We start from the raw sequence: 15,094 nt of genomic DNA on the forward strand, positions 1-15,094 counted from the left end.
TGCTGTTGGTGAAAGAGACACGCTTTCGAGCTACACTGAGCTCCTCTTCTCCAATAAAAGAGATTACTTCACCCAACTTGTGTCTCTCAAATCCTGGGACCAACATAGCTACAACACTGAAAACACCATGTTTTGGGGGTTGGTTCTGTGAGATGGCCCATCAATTTACTCACACAAGAAAAGCCTGAAGAACTGGAATTTTGTTTAGCAACTTTATAATGTTATGATTATTTCTCACTGATACAGGGCAAAGAGTTAACTTTGCCTCCTGCCGTATCAGTCAATTTAATCTGAAAAGAATGGGAGAAAGATTGATTCTAGTATCTGGTAAGCATTCTCTTGATCATGGAGCTTAAGAGTGCCTCTAATAGCCCTTTCTCACTCTAACTGCAGTCAGAGGAAATTTAAGGAGCATTCAGATTATGTGACGTGACTTGGTATGTAAGGTTTATGATCTTTTCAACTCCCAGATTTGTTTAGTGTTTGTCTCTCCTCCATATAAAAGGTAATGAACCCGAACCGCTAACTTTTGTCTCCAGTTTGATCATGGGTAATACAATAAGACATAGCTAATTTCTGCAGGGAAAAAAAAATAAATTTTTGCTTGTCATCCTTGTTTGTGCCCTGTACTTAGAATTGAGCAAATAATACAAAAAATGGTTTTGAATAAATATTTGCTTCAGTTATGTTTTCACTCTCCTTTTGTGTATATATATTTGAATAAGTTTTACCGGTGAAAAATGTTTGTGGAGACAGAATATGAAAGCTAGACACACAAGTGTGTGTACGTGAAGTGGTTGCACATTCATCAAATCACAGAACAGAGACGATGTGGTATAATTTATCTGAACATTCATTATTAAATAGCACATCTTGATTTTTGAATATTGGGCAATCCAGAATGCAAACATTATGACAAGATAGCTGTTGAATACATTTGAGGATATTATGATCTGCCTGTCTATATCCCACAAGCAGAAGAACATGGCCACACTTGCTGAATAAGTTATTCACTGAACTCTATTTAAAATCAGAAGTTAAAAGTAAAAGACATATCGAGTTATCATGTTTATCCCCTACCAACCAGGAGCATGACCTTGTTCCAAGTGCATTCTTGTGTACTTTATCTAGTGCAATTTCATGAGGGGTGGGATTCTTATCATTGCCTTTTGGACACTATTCAGCGGCATAATAGGCCTCTCCATTCACCCCTAATTTTCCTTTGGTCAGTTTCACCCCATAACTCTTAGATGTAGTCCACTAGCATTACCCTCAACCAGCCAATCTCAAATTTTATCCACTGATCTTTTCCTGGTGGCCCCCAGAATGAAGCATTTGAGGAATAATACTGGGAGGATTGGGCATTTAGGGGAGGAGGGGCTCCTTGGAGGTATCTGTCTTGTGTGAAGTTGTCCTCCTAACGAAAGAGCTGGAAAAATACTGTGGTAAACAACAACTTCTGATGGACAAACCTCAGAAAGTTCAGTTCAGATATTAATCCAAACCCCTTTGTTCTGCAAAATCATACTAGAAATTTCATAACAATACAATTTGTGGTGCTTCCTGCCTGATCAGAAATACAGCAAGAACAGTCTTTCCCCCACTATTATTTTGTCATTTCTGGTTCTGGTTCCAGCCGCAGCCTGGAACTCAGAAAAACAAAAATGGAAAATAAACAGAAAATGTTAATCTATCATCTTCAAAACATCAAAAAAAGTTCTAAGCAGTAGAGCCGGGCAAAACCAAAACAATTTCATTTCATATCCAATGAAAGGTAACTTTATTTTGATTAAATCTAGCTAAATTTATAAACAAAACATCATTTTAGACACAAAAACAAATCAAAACATTCAGAAAATGTAAAAGGAAAACATTTCCACTTTTTTGGAAATTTTTCTCCCTTTCTCCCCTCCCCCAACCGAAACTATTTATTCACAAATTTGGGTTGAATTTGGCAGTATCTCTTGACCTGAAACTGCATGGTTTCTGCAAGTAACTAGTCACCAAAACTCTTTCACTCAGCTCTGTATAGCAGATAACAGAGGCCAAACTGATGACAAATAGGAATGTAGGAGGTGAAAAAAAATCAGCTGGACCAACTAAAAATATAAGTGAATAATGTTAGTCCATAATCTCACAACCTTTTGGAGAGTTCTACAGGGTAAAAAAAAAACCAACCCAAGGTTAATTTGCATATGCAAATTATGTTTATACTTCAGCTGGTAACCTAATTATCTCCAATCCTCTACTAACAAGCCAATTAGATTGAATTTACTGGGCATTTGACAACATACTTACCTTGTACAGACACAAGTCAAAAGAAATGTCAAAGAACTACCAAACGCAGTGTTTTCCCTGACATTTTCAGGGTTCTGAGATAGCTAAACCTAGTAAACAAGACCAGGGAGAAATCTGGTCAGTCCCTGTAGACATCATGATATCCCCTGGGTAGCCATCTTTGGGGTTTACCTGTTAAAGACAGCAGCTCTAGAGAAGAATTGACAAACTGTAGTTTAATTAGTGATGGGTGAGCCTCAGAAGTTTCAGAGATTCATTTCAGTTTGGAAAGTACCCCAGATGTTGAGGAGGGCTTCTGCCACCACTTCTGCTGCCAGATGTTGCTCTGAAGGCACTTAGGAGCTGTGAACAGGTACAAAGCTACTAGTGGAGAATTCCCCAGCACAGGCACTTCACTAGACCACCACAAGTGCCCATATGCCAAGTCCTGGTGTGGAGAAGATGGAGCCAGGAGGGGCAGGGCTGTAACACACTCAGCTGTGTCCATTCTAACTTGTGCCACAAGCCATAGTCAGTAGGGGAGAGGCTTCTGTAATTCAGAGCAGCCCCAATGGGCTACAGAAGTAATACTGGGGGTGGGAGAAGCATTTCTTCCTCCAGAGTAGCGTGCAATCAGGAGAGACTTAAAGCCACTTTTGTCCTCCTGGTCTGTGCCAGAATTTGACCTCATGTGCTTACCTGAACTTCTTAGTTCTGCACAACTTTCCTGGAAATCTTGCCAAGATCAGCCCCTCTCCCGTTTTTCTGGTTCTTCTTTTCCAGACTGAAACCAGGGCTTGCTGAGGTGCATGAAGATGAACACTATAGGGACATTAAAGGGTTTGTTCCGCTTTGGTTCAAGATATACATGAGGGCCAAATTGTATTTGCTCAGATTGCCCCTCGTATTAAATGCACTGTAACAGTATTTTGCACTGTAATTGTGCTATGCATCTAGATACTTATTTGCACTGTTTGCCTTTACATAAGCATACTTGCTCAGTACCATATTGTTACACTGATGGACTAAATTACAAATACAGTTCAGCAAAGGGCTAAAATGCCAAAGTTACACAATGGTCACAGTGGGGCTGGTGTCTCTACAGGCCAGATTGACCCAGCACCTGCCAGGTCCACATGACTGAGAGAGTACAAAGAGTTTCTCCCCACTTGTGCTCCCATTCTGGAGCCTGTGACAGTTTCAGTCCCAGTGGCCTGTGAGCACAAGGCCTGATCCAGACTAATGCTGCTACTCTCCAAAAGGACTGGGAGGAGATGAGGATGTAACTCCCCTTCTCCGCTAGCCGGGCACAATGAGGAGCACATGCTGCAACATATTTAAGTGTAGAAGAGCTTTTCTACATTGGTGATTTGCTCTGGTTACAAACATTGATGGCCTGGCCTCAGGGGTAGCTGTACCAGTGCACACTCCTAGCATTCACAGGCAAAATCACTATAAAATACAATTTGCATCAGTGCAGTTCACCAGAGTTGCAAGCAGAGATAAGGGGCATGGGTGCAAAACATGGCTTATAGCAATTTATCCTATCTATACTAGGAGTTTGCTGCTGCACTTGTGGCTGGCCTTCAATAAGAGAAATCTCCAGTGTAGGGAAGGTGTCTTCACTGTTGTGTATGTGCATTTCTAATGATAAAACATTAAGAACCAACTTTTAGATCAGAAATCTGCCAGCAAAAGGAGCTTCTGCTAACTTCATATACTTGACGTCCCAAAGTTCAAACATACATTTTCAAAGATGCCTCCATCTAAAAGATTTCTTTTAGCACATTAAAAGCACTCCCAGCTAAAATCCCATGTTAGCACTCTCTGAGCAGAATGGTTGATCACTTCAGTAACAGCCTGAGTTACTTTAGAGATTAATGACACAGTCATTTGGCATTGTCCACTTTATTTGCTAACTAATTTGTTCTGGAAATAATACATATGGGGAAGAAACCTATTCTCCAGAACATCACTGCAGGAGATAAGATTAGAATGACATCAAGAGGCTTTCAGCAAGACTTTGTGCAGAATCTGTGTAAATGTCCATATTGTAATACAAATTATGCAGTCAGTCCTGCTCCCCATGAAATCAATGGATGCTTTGCCACTGACTTTAAAGGAAGCGGGATCAGGCCCTGTCTGAACTAAGCTGTTCAAGAACTTCCATGACACAGGAAATTCTGCAATTTTATCATTTGCGAATCAGAAGAAAAACATTTTAAATTTCATGAAAAACAAAAGGGTTTTATTTTTAAAACATATCATTTCTAGACAGTCAAAATATTGCATTCTATAAAGTCAAAATATTTTATTTCAATTGCGACTTTATTTAATGTTATAATTTGGAATATAAAATTGATTTTCATTTTGAAATGTGTTTCAAAATGACCAAGAAATTCCATTCCAACAAATGTTTAGATCTTATCAGAACACTTCATTTTGATTTTTTTCTAAACGAAATTTAATCAAAATTGACATGTTCCCACAGATCATTTTGATTTTGACAAATCAGCATTTTCTGGTGGAAAAACATTACACGGGAAAATTTTCAACCAGCTCTAATTATGATTTATTAAGGTCACCCCCTTTTTTTTATAAATGTTAATTTAAATATAATATTAAGAGTTAAGTGATTAATAGACGTTATAAGCATGTTGCAGACATGAGTAGTACGTTTTATAGATGATTATACACATGTAAGAAGAAGGTGTTATGTATGTTATAAGCAGCCTATTGACCGCTCAGACTTTACAGCAATTAACCATTTATTAACTATTTAAACTTAATCTATTTATAAATGTATCCTACCTATAAATTACGGCCACTTTGTTATATTTCCACACCACCACATTTGCATAATTTATTACAGACAAATAAAAGCTATGGGACCTAACTCTACTGTTTCACACTAGTTTGACGCTAGTGTAAATTGTCACAGTGGAGTAAACCTGGTGTAACATAATAGAGAATCAGACCCCTAATCCTTGCCTGGAAGCTTTTGCAATCTCTCTTATATAAGACAGGACATGACACAGGAAGAGATGACAAGCAGCAAGGGGGTGGTAACAGGAGGAAGATTTATGCACTAGAAGGTCATGAGGTTGCTTGTTTTCACATTGACCAACTTAATGTACTGTTTAAAGGCCGTGGCAGCAAAAACAAATAATCTGTCAGGCTTGCTTTTTATTTGTCAAGACCTGGTTGAAACTGTGTGGCTTGGTCTGTCTCCAAGCTGGGACAGAGATAGCAATTTCCTGCAGTATCTTTGGACAGTTTTACTGTACTAAGTTGATGTGTCATTGTGGGCCAGGAATTGTAAGTAATTCCATGGGGAAGGATGACCACAGCTCCTCCAGGAACTAAGAACAGTTGGGGTGATTAGGCAAGTTCACTCAGGTTGTAACACCTCCAGAGAAGTACCACCACCTGGAAAGACTTGCATATACTAGTTCAAACTGGATTCTCCAGAGACCAAACAGACAAAGTAAGGGCTTTTGGATAAATAGTCTGAGTTTAAACTGATGCAGAGGCTTCTCTCTGATCCAGCAAACGGACAGGACCTTCAGTCAAGGGGCGCCCTGTCCTTCCTGGGTGATGGGTGACCTCTGGTAAGCTTTTAGCACGCGTATAGTTTCTTTAATTGTTTTTAATGTTTTCTCTGTAATGCTTTCGTCTTAAGAATAAATGTGCTTGCTTATAAAGGGCTGTGTGGTAACTCATGACTGCTAACAATTATGCTGCCCATAAGCCTATGAAGAGAAAGCACTGCACAGACACTGGCCTATTTAGACAGCCTGGCTTGCTGGGGATATCACAGTGTAAGCAGGGAGCTGTGCAGCCTGGAAAAACCACAGACAGAAGGGAGACATGGGTCTCTGCCCCAAAGAGGTGACAGCTGAGGAGCTGGGAATGCAGAGTGGGTGCCCTTGGTGGACCATACGAGGGAAATACAGGTGCAGGTGCCCTGAACTGTCGTGACACTTCCCGGAGGCACCCAGTGTGATGGGTTGTACAAACCCCACACTCGGGAAGAGAGAGCTAAGGAGAAGTTCTGGGCCCAGGAGACTCCACCCCCAGGACTCTACTCAGTTGCACCTGCTGGGTGATCTTAAAAGGCCACAGCACAAGGGAGTACAAGGGAGACCTGCACTAGTAGCTCCTGCAGGGATACTGCAGGAGTTCCACGTTACGCCAAGCAGACCTTAATACGGATCTGCAGGCTGCTGCCAGAAAGACAGCAGAGTACCTGCCCATGAGCGAGAGGGATGTCTCTCTGGACTCCTTTCAGTTGAGTATAAGTTGCAAATCAACAGCCAGGCCCCCAGTGGGCCACTGGAGAGGCAGGAGGTGTGCTAGGAAGTGGCCCAGGGAGCAGGCTTGGTGAGACCCTTGCCCACCTGAACTGCCAGCCCCAGGGCTCTGGGTTGGAACCCAGTGGATGAGGATGATCTGGATTTCCCTACTGCCAACCCCCAAGGGAGTATAGTGAGCTAGTGCTCTAACCACTAGGGGACCCCACCACCACCACACCAGGGTTGTGAAGCACCTTGCTACCACCTGCGCTTAGCATGACACAGGAGATCCCTTACTCCACCGGCCACTGACAACACAAGACCTCCCCTCGAGCTCTGCGCAGGCCCCACTGTCACTCTACAGATGAGTAATAAGCACACTCCAACACCCAAGCCCTCCCTGAGCGTCCAGGCCTTGGTCTACTGGACACTTGTGGCATTCACAGATTCACTGCTTCCAAAGAAGCGGCACGCCCCAGCTTAGCACACACAGCACTTAGATCTGTTTATAGTGAAATCAAGTGTAAGTTTATTTAATAGAGTGCAGAGATTCAAGTGATAGCAAGTAGACGCATTGGAAACAAATGTCTACGTTAATCACATGCATTCTGGCACCTAGACTTATTGAACTAGATACTTTCATATCTAATAGAACAATGATCACACAAAGTCCTTTCAGTGTTTCACAGCCAGGGTTGGCTGTGATCTTCCGTTCATGAGACGAGTCATGCGGTTAGCATGCCTCCTAGGTGAAAGATCCAGGGTGTCTGTTTCCACCCCGAGATACATCGGAACAATCCATTGCCCTTATTCATAAACAGGATGCTCCCCTGCTGGTTGTTTTTCCTGGCACACAACACACAATGACCGGATAGGGAGATAATTGTCTGTCACCCCCTTTCTGAGGGGAAACAAGACACATCATCTCCTGGTTATCTGCCATAAGAACATTATGTTCCTATACTGAAAATTATTTCTTAAATATTATCTGTACATATATTTTGCAATTATTATGATGACCAGTGGCTAGAGACCGCACTTGCCCCTTTAGTGAATCATTACGCATATATCCAAGCCAAGGGATCCTGGTAAAACCCTTGCGCCCTCTGCCAGTTGGCACAAAGGGATCCCTAGATCACAACTGTGGCACAAGTACATGTTTAAAAAAGCAATAAATATAAAAAGCAGTGACGATGCAAACTTACACACATCACCTTGACTCAGATGGATCATCACTAAGAGAGAAAGGGCAATTCAGTCTCTATGGTTATTTCAGTCTTTGGATGCTTCCTTGCTGCCAACCAGAGAGTGTTAATTGGTGCTCGTGATGACTGCAGCTTTTGTAATGTGGATACTGACTATTAGAACTGAAACGACCAAATTTCACATAGGTCACTTGACAGCCAGCAGATGGCTTTGATTTTAATTTCTACCGAAGTAAGGTCCAATCATGGAAACCCCAGACAAGTGGTCCTCGCTCACACAAGCTGACCCATTGACTTTTGTGGGACTGCTCATGTGAGCTACAGGATTGGGCTCAAGGTTTAAATTTCAACCAAAGCTCTTACAGGTGAAATGGTCTGTTTCCCATTAACAGTCCCCTCAGCTATCCAGACTCCTTTTGGAACACAGTCTGCTAACAGATTTCAGAATGTGCAACAATGCTGTGTCCAATGTAAGGTGCTATGTAATGCAATATAGAAAAGCTCTTCAGAACCTCCAGCGCTGCATATACTGAATTAAACTTATTTTATTAGATTTAAAGCTCCAATAATATTCTCAAACATTGATGCATTTCTAATATGGAGAGCAAGCTCCCCTCAATCCCCCTTTCAAATTTCCTATCACAAAAGTGAAAACAAAATATCACTCTCTGCATAGCAGATTCTGTGACTTGAGCTGTAAAGCCTTGGAGACTGTCAGGTTCAGCTGTTAAGAACACCAATTTCCTATTCAGGAATACCATGCAGAAAGAATGAAAGATCACCTACAGCACGATTTATTGCCCCAGAACAACCTTCTCAACTCCAGGCACAACCATAATTATTGGTAAGAAAGGCACTGTCTGTTAGCAGCATAATAATGATTTACAATGCAGTCCCCTTCACGATGCAAGGCCTCTTAGCAGGCATAAATACAGGGGGCATATGTTTTGAAGTAAAGCTTGTAAGAGCACAGGCAAGTTAAAGGGATGTTTTACAACAAGAAGTATGTTCTCTTTCATTACATTTACACTGTCCAGTCACAGCACTTAGAGATCTTGACACACATCCAGTTAAAAAACAGCCACGATTATAATAATAGAAAAGAAGAGAGTACATCAAAGTAAAAGCTTTATCATTTGGAGATATCCCAACAGGTGTTTCTGGTTTACAGAAGGAGAGAGGACTTTTCTATATTAGAAATGTTGGACTGATTTAGTTAAATCGATTTAAAGTAGGTCTTGTTGGTTAAAGTGGAGCAAATCCCAAAAGTAGACACACTTAAGCTGATTCAAATCTTGCTTAAAATGGTTTAGGTTAGCAAGGGTAAATTACCAAATTTAGCAAAAACAATTTAAGTAAAGGTTATAGCAGTTTTAGTGCATCTACACTATGGGTTTGCTCCAATTTGAAATTGCTTTAGTTAAACTGGTGCAATTTTTCTAATTTAGACAAGGCCAGACATTATAAAAGTGACTGGTTTATAAATGTCATTTCCAAACTGCCTGAGACATTTGAAACTGAGAGAGTTCTATCTATTCCTAAAGATGTACAGGTTGTAAAAGTCACTGTCACACTTTAAAGCAAGAACACCGCTGTATTTAAAATAGGCAGCATAATAAAGAGGGATACTAACACAGTATATGAAATGCAAAGCTAAAGTAAGAGGTACAGATAAACTGTGTTGGGGGTTCTGTGTTGTGACGGAACATTCACATGGACTTGAAAGACAGTGGGACAAATTCAGCCTTGCTCTGTGCACAAGTCCATTAGTTTCAATAGAATTGCATCCATTTATTCTAGGGCTGAATCTGGCCCATTGTGCTTTTTACAAGTGAGCAATGGCATAAGATGCCCCTTCCCTGCACGTAGGGCTGGTCTGGTTGAGCTTCTAGCGTCCCAAGTGAAACTGGATTCTATATTCCCATGTGTTGTCTTATCTACCTTAAGCCCCAGTCCTATAATTGGATCCATATGGGTGAACCCTTGGCATCTGTGCTGAGCTCCGCGTACTTTAATGTGGCTTTTCGCTGGTCGGCCCACGCTGATCCAGTTGTAGGATCAGGGCCATAGAGTGCCAGTTTCTTTTTTCTTTAAAGCACAGTGTAAATTTAAAGCACCTTGATCATTATTTCTGATAATGGTGTTCCATATGGGATCAGGGATAGTTAGGGGAACTTTTAGCTAGGATTTTTGTAAGTAGGGCAATGGATTAAAGTGGGGAACAGATGGAGGACACCACAAGTGGTCAAAAGATATTTCTATAATCCAGCTGGGAAAGCATCTGTCAGGAACGCTGCCCAGTCCTTCCCCAGAAGCCCCCTCAATCCTGAAACTCTTATTTTGGGGATCCCTTCTCCTTGCTCCAACCCAGAGTAATCTCAAAGGGCTAGACTATCATAATCCCTTTCTGACCCCCCACTTACTTCCTTGCTTGGCCAAAAAAGGGCTGCTCACATTGCACTCCAGCCATGGGGCTGAGTCTCTCTCTGTGAACAAGTAGACACGGAGGTGGTGGAGAGTGAGAAGAGTGGGTTTGAAAGCAAGACATTATTATTATTCTTTGTATTGTGGTAGACCCAGAAGCCCCAGCATTGACCAGGACCCCATAATGCTAGGTACTGTACAAACATCTACTGCTCTCACAAGCACAACCTCTATTTCTACCAAGTCTTTCTAAAGTGTGTGGGAATAGGAAAGACTATCACCCATTTAGGAGTTTGAAGAAATATGTAATAGCCTCAGCTGGTACAAACATCATCATACTGTTATGAAGTGTTTATAGCTCCTAAGGAAGTCAAAGTTCTTAATAAATACTAATAAATTTTATTTCCAGCAAGGCAAGTGTCAAGGCTGATTCCCCACTCTGGCACTTGGAGTGCAGAAGGTAGGGGCCCGCAAGGATTCTAAAAATTAATACTGGCCGCTCCAGGCTCGTATTAAACTCCCAAGGTTACAGCTTTTCTCTGACCTTGGATGGGTAGATGCTGCCACCACCCAAGTGCAAAAACCCTCTTTTTAGAACCCAGGAAGGCGCACTTGGGAATTCCTTCCTGTGGGGTACCCTCAAGCCCTTTTATCCTGCCCTCCAGGGAAGAGCTGAGAGAGGAAACAAAGGAAATCAGCTGTTGCTAGCAGCAAATTAAACAACATGTGCACACACCTCTTAGGACACAAAAATCCAATCCTGTTCTTAAAAAAGGTAAATTTTATTAAAAACAAGAAGAAAGAAAATACATTTGGAATTTAGGCTTTTTGCTAGATTTAAAAAAAAAAACAATTACAGGGAATAAGCATCAAGAATAGCTCACTTGAGGTCCAGCTTAAAGGTTACATGCAAAACAAAAGCACCTGGGGTTAGCACGGAGGAATCCTCAAGCCATAAAGAAATAAAAGAAATATACCTAATAGCATCGTCCTAGACATTTCCTGATCTACTTACATATCTGGGGTTTCAAATGAGTAGTTTCTAGGTATGATCTGATGATTTTTCATACCTGGCTCAAAGCTTTTTACTGCATAGTTCCAGCCCTGTCTCTCCTCTCCGGGAGAACAACCACAGACAGACAAAAGTGCAGTCTTGTTTCAATTTTAAAAAGTTCCAGCCTTCCCATTGGCTCTTTTGGCCAGGTGCCCACTCATTTCCTTTTACCTATGCATGCAGTCAGATTTTTTAACCCTTTACAGGTAAAGCAAGTAGAGAACAGCTACCAAGAGGGATTTTATAGCTAACTGGCTGGCTGGATCCATAAAAGAGCGCTATCCCTCACCTTCATTTATCACAGAAAGTATTGTTATTCTCATTTTATGGAAGGGGAAACTGAGGCACAGAGAAAAAAAATGACTGGTCCTAAGTTAAACAAGGAGTCCATGGCAAAGTTAGAGACAGAACCCACACTTCCTGCCTCACAATTCTCAGAGACATACATTTAAAAAACTCTTATAAATTATTACCCTTATAAATTATTAAAAATCTGTAATTATTGCACCTTATTGTTAAAACATTTTATTCTCATGGGGAAAAAGAAGTAGTGTAATCATCAAGGTGCAGCTCTAAGAGACAATAGGCCAATTCTCTACTAGTGTAAATGGAAAAAACTCTACTGCAATAAATAGAGCTGCATCTATTTACACAAGCAGAGCATTTGGTCCAATATCTCCTATTCAATTTGTTGCCTTCTATAAATAAAGTCTCATGGCATTCACCCCAGGAACTATTATCCTTCCTATCCATAGCTGCTCCAGATCTAAACTCGGATAATCAATCACAGGCACTCCACTGCTTTTAAACTAATAGTTAACTGAGTTTTTTGCTTCCAGCAGATATCAGCTCATTTGATAATTTGCAGTTACTTTGAGAAACAGGTAGTTGTCCAGAAAATAAAGCAGAGGTGGTTTGATAAAAGATTGCTGAGAGGCAAAGGAATTCATTGAACAAATTAATGGTTTGCTAGATCTTAATAAATCATCAGCTCCTTCCTCTTGGCTGTTGTGGGAAAAACTTAAAAGATGCCTAAGGGGCCAAGGTCTCTGACTGGTGGGCAAGACCACAAAGAAAACTAGTTAAAGGAGTATAGGCTGTGGGAGGCAGAGAAGGAAATTGTAAGGTCAGAGAAACGGTGTATGGCCAACTGTGTTGAAAGCACTAGAAAATCCAGGGTCGGGGAAAGGCGGGGGTGTTTGTAAGGTTGTGTTTCAGAACACAAGGGGAAGGAGGAAGGAACCTGTAAAGTTCTGGAGCAACGGGTTAATAATCAGCAAGCCAAGTAAAAAAAGAAAAAAGCATGCAGACTAGAGGTTAATTGCGCCTGTCCGAGATGAGTGGTTACATGGACATGCTTGTTTAAAATGAGGTGTTTGTTAGATGTTATAAATCTTTACTGGTGGCAGGATACAAGTACAGGTAGTGAAATGGATGGAAGCTCCTAAAGAACCTTGCGTCACTTGTGGACCTGATGAAGCCAGTAAGAATGTGCATAGGTTTTGGATCCAGCAAGGAATCCTGGTGTGCAGTGCACTTGAGTTCACTACAGATGCAAGAGGACCAAAAGGTCAACAGAGCACTCACCGACCAAATAGAGAGTAGGACATTGAGCACCTGCCATGGACTGTCTTCATTTGGAATACTGCTCAGCACCTCTCAGGATCTGTCCAGACATTAGGTAGGAAAGAACGAACAAACAAGAGAACTGTAATCCTAGCTATTAAAGGATTATACCGCCTGATGAATTTTGGGGTGGATCTAAATGAGTTGGCAATCTTAGTCCATCTCTTAGTGCAATAATGACACAATTGTAAAAATGCCTACATCCATCTACCCTAGAGCTTCTATTAATGGCAGCATGGGTGCAAGTGGTCTGCTGCTGAAAGTGAATAAGATATTTCTTGTGTAGATGCACTGAGATGTGTACTCTGAAAGGGTTCAGAAAAAAATGTAACCCAGTTTACATTGTCCCTTTAAACTTCTTCAGTTCAAGTTCGGGGGCATCCATTACTAAAAACTGTCCAATTTCTTAGTGTAGGGCTTGAGAAACTCCCTAAAGCACACTCTTTTTATAATCCGTTAGGGATTAAGTAACTCCAGACTCATTTCCCTTAGGGCTGGGTTCCCGTTCAGTTTGGCACTGAGGACAGACAGCTGCATTATTTGTCTGCTAAGGGAAAGAGCATTAACCATCTCCCTGCCACAAATTGCATGGGGTCAGACATCCTTTCACAACTCACTTGTGGTCATCATCAACTGAGCTACATATTGCTTGGGGCTGTGAAAGAATTTCACACCCAGAGCACTATAGTTAGGTCAACCTAACCCCTGGTGTGGATGCAGTTAGGTTAATAGAAGGATTATTCCATTAACCTAGCTACTGCTTCTCAGACAGACTGATTACCTACATTAACGGAAAAACCCTTTCTTCGATGTAAGAAGTGTCTAAATTCCTTGAAAAGAAAAGGAGGACTTGTGGCACTTTAGAGACTCACCAATTTATTTGAGCATAAGCTTTCGTGAGCTACAGCTCACTTATGCTCAAATAAATTGGTTAGTCTCTAAGGTGCCACAAGTCCTCCTTTTCGTTTTGCGAATACAGACTAACACGGCTGTTACTCTAAATTCCTTGAGTTTAGCAAGTAAGGCCTTGGCTACCCTTGCGAGTTACAGCGCAATAAAGCCGCCCAGAGCGCTGTACCTCACTCCCCGTCCACACTGGCAAGGCACGTACAGCGCTGTGTCTCCGCGGCGACCGCGCTGCTGGTACTCCACCTCCCCCAGAGGAATACAGTTTGTTGCACCACCGCTGGTGCGCGGCGGCGCCAGCATGGCCACCCAATGCGCTCTGATCGGCCTCCAGAAGTATCCCACAATGCCTGTTCTAGCCACTCTGGTCATCAGTTCAAACTCTACTGCCCTGGCCTCAGGTGACCAGCCGCCAGACCCGCCCTTTAAATTCTCTGGGAATTTTGAAAATCCCCTTCCTGTTTGCTCAGCCAGGCGTGGAGTGCTTTCAGTGAATCTTTCCAGGTGACCGTGCCTCCACATGCCAGGCGAGCCCCAGTATGTAGCAAAGGAGAATTGTTGGACCTCATCAGTGTTTGGGGGGAGGAAGTTGTCCAGTCCCAGCTGCGCTCCAGCCGTAGGAATTACGATACCTTCGGGCAGATATCAAGGGGCATGAGGGAAAGGGGCCATGACCGGGACGCACTGCAGTGCAGGGTTAAAGTGAAGGAGCTGCAGAATGCCTACCACAAAGCCTGCGAGGCAAACGGCCGCTCAGGTGCTCTCCCCGCGACCTGCTGATTCTACAAAGAGCTGGATGTGATACTTGGGGACGACCCCACCTCCACTCCGAGCACCACCATGGATACTTCAGAGCGGGAGGAGAAGGAGGAAGAGGAGGAGGAAAGCAGGAGTGAGGGTGCTGGGGCAGGGGGAGACACCCAGGAATCCCTAGAGGCATGCAGCCAGGAGCTCTTCTTGAGCCAGGAGGAAGGTAGCCAGTCGCAGCGGCCAGTACTTGGTGGAGGACAAACAGAAGAGCAGGTTCCCAGTAAGCGGCTTTTTTTCAGGAAGGAATTTTTTTGGTGAGGGCTCTTTGGGCGAGGAGGGTTAGGTTTGCATGCATGCCTAGATGCGGAATAGCACATTCATGTGGTCTACCACATCGCAGTAATTGGCCTCGGAAATCTCTTGAAAAGTCTCATCCAGAACATAGGCAATGCACTTGCGCAGGTTTATTGGGAGAGCCACCATGGTCCTTGCCCCAGTTAGGCTAACGTATCCCCGCCACTGTGCCGCGAGGGGCGGGGGGACCATTGCTTCACACA

At 42.5% G+C, this 15,094-nt stretch overlaps 1 long non-coding RNA gene across 1 annotated transcript in view; it reads left to right on the forward strand.

Moving 5' to 3' along the window:
- The window catches only part of LOC140905954 (uncharacterized), a 28,277-nt gene that overhangs the window by 12,129 nt on the left and 1,054 nt on the right, over positions 1–15,094 (forward strand). The gene's annotated exons all lie outside the window — the stretch shown is intronic.

This window comes from Lepidochelys kempii, chromosome 2 (assembly GCF_965140285.1).
Source record: "Lepidochelys kempii isolate rLepKem1 chromosome 2, rLepKem1.hap1, whole genome shotgun sequence".
In the NCBI taxonomy this organism is placed as follows: Eukaryota; Metazoa; Chordata; order Testudines; family Cheloniidae; genus Lepidochelys; species Lepidochelys kempii.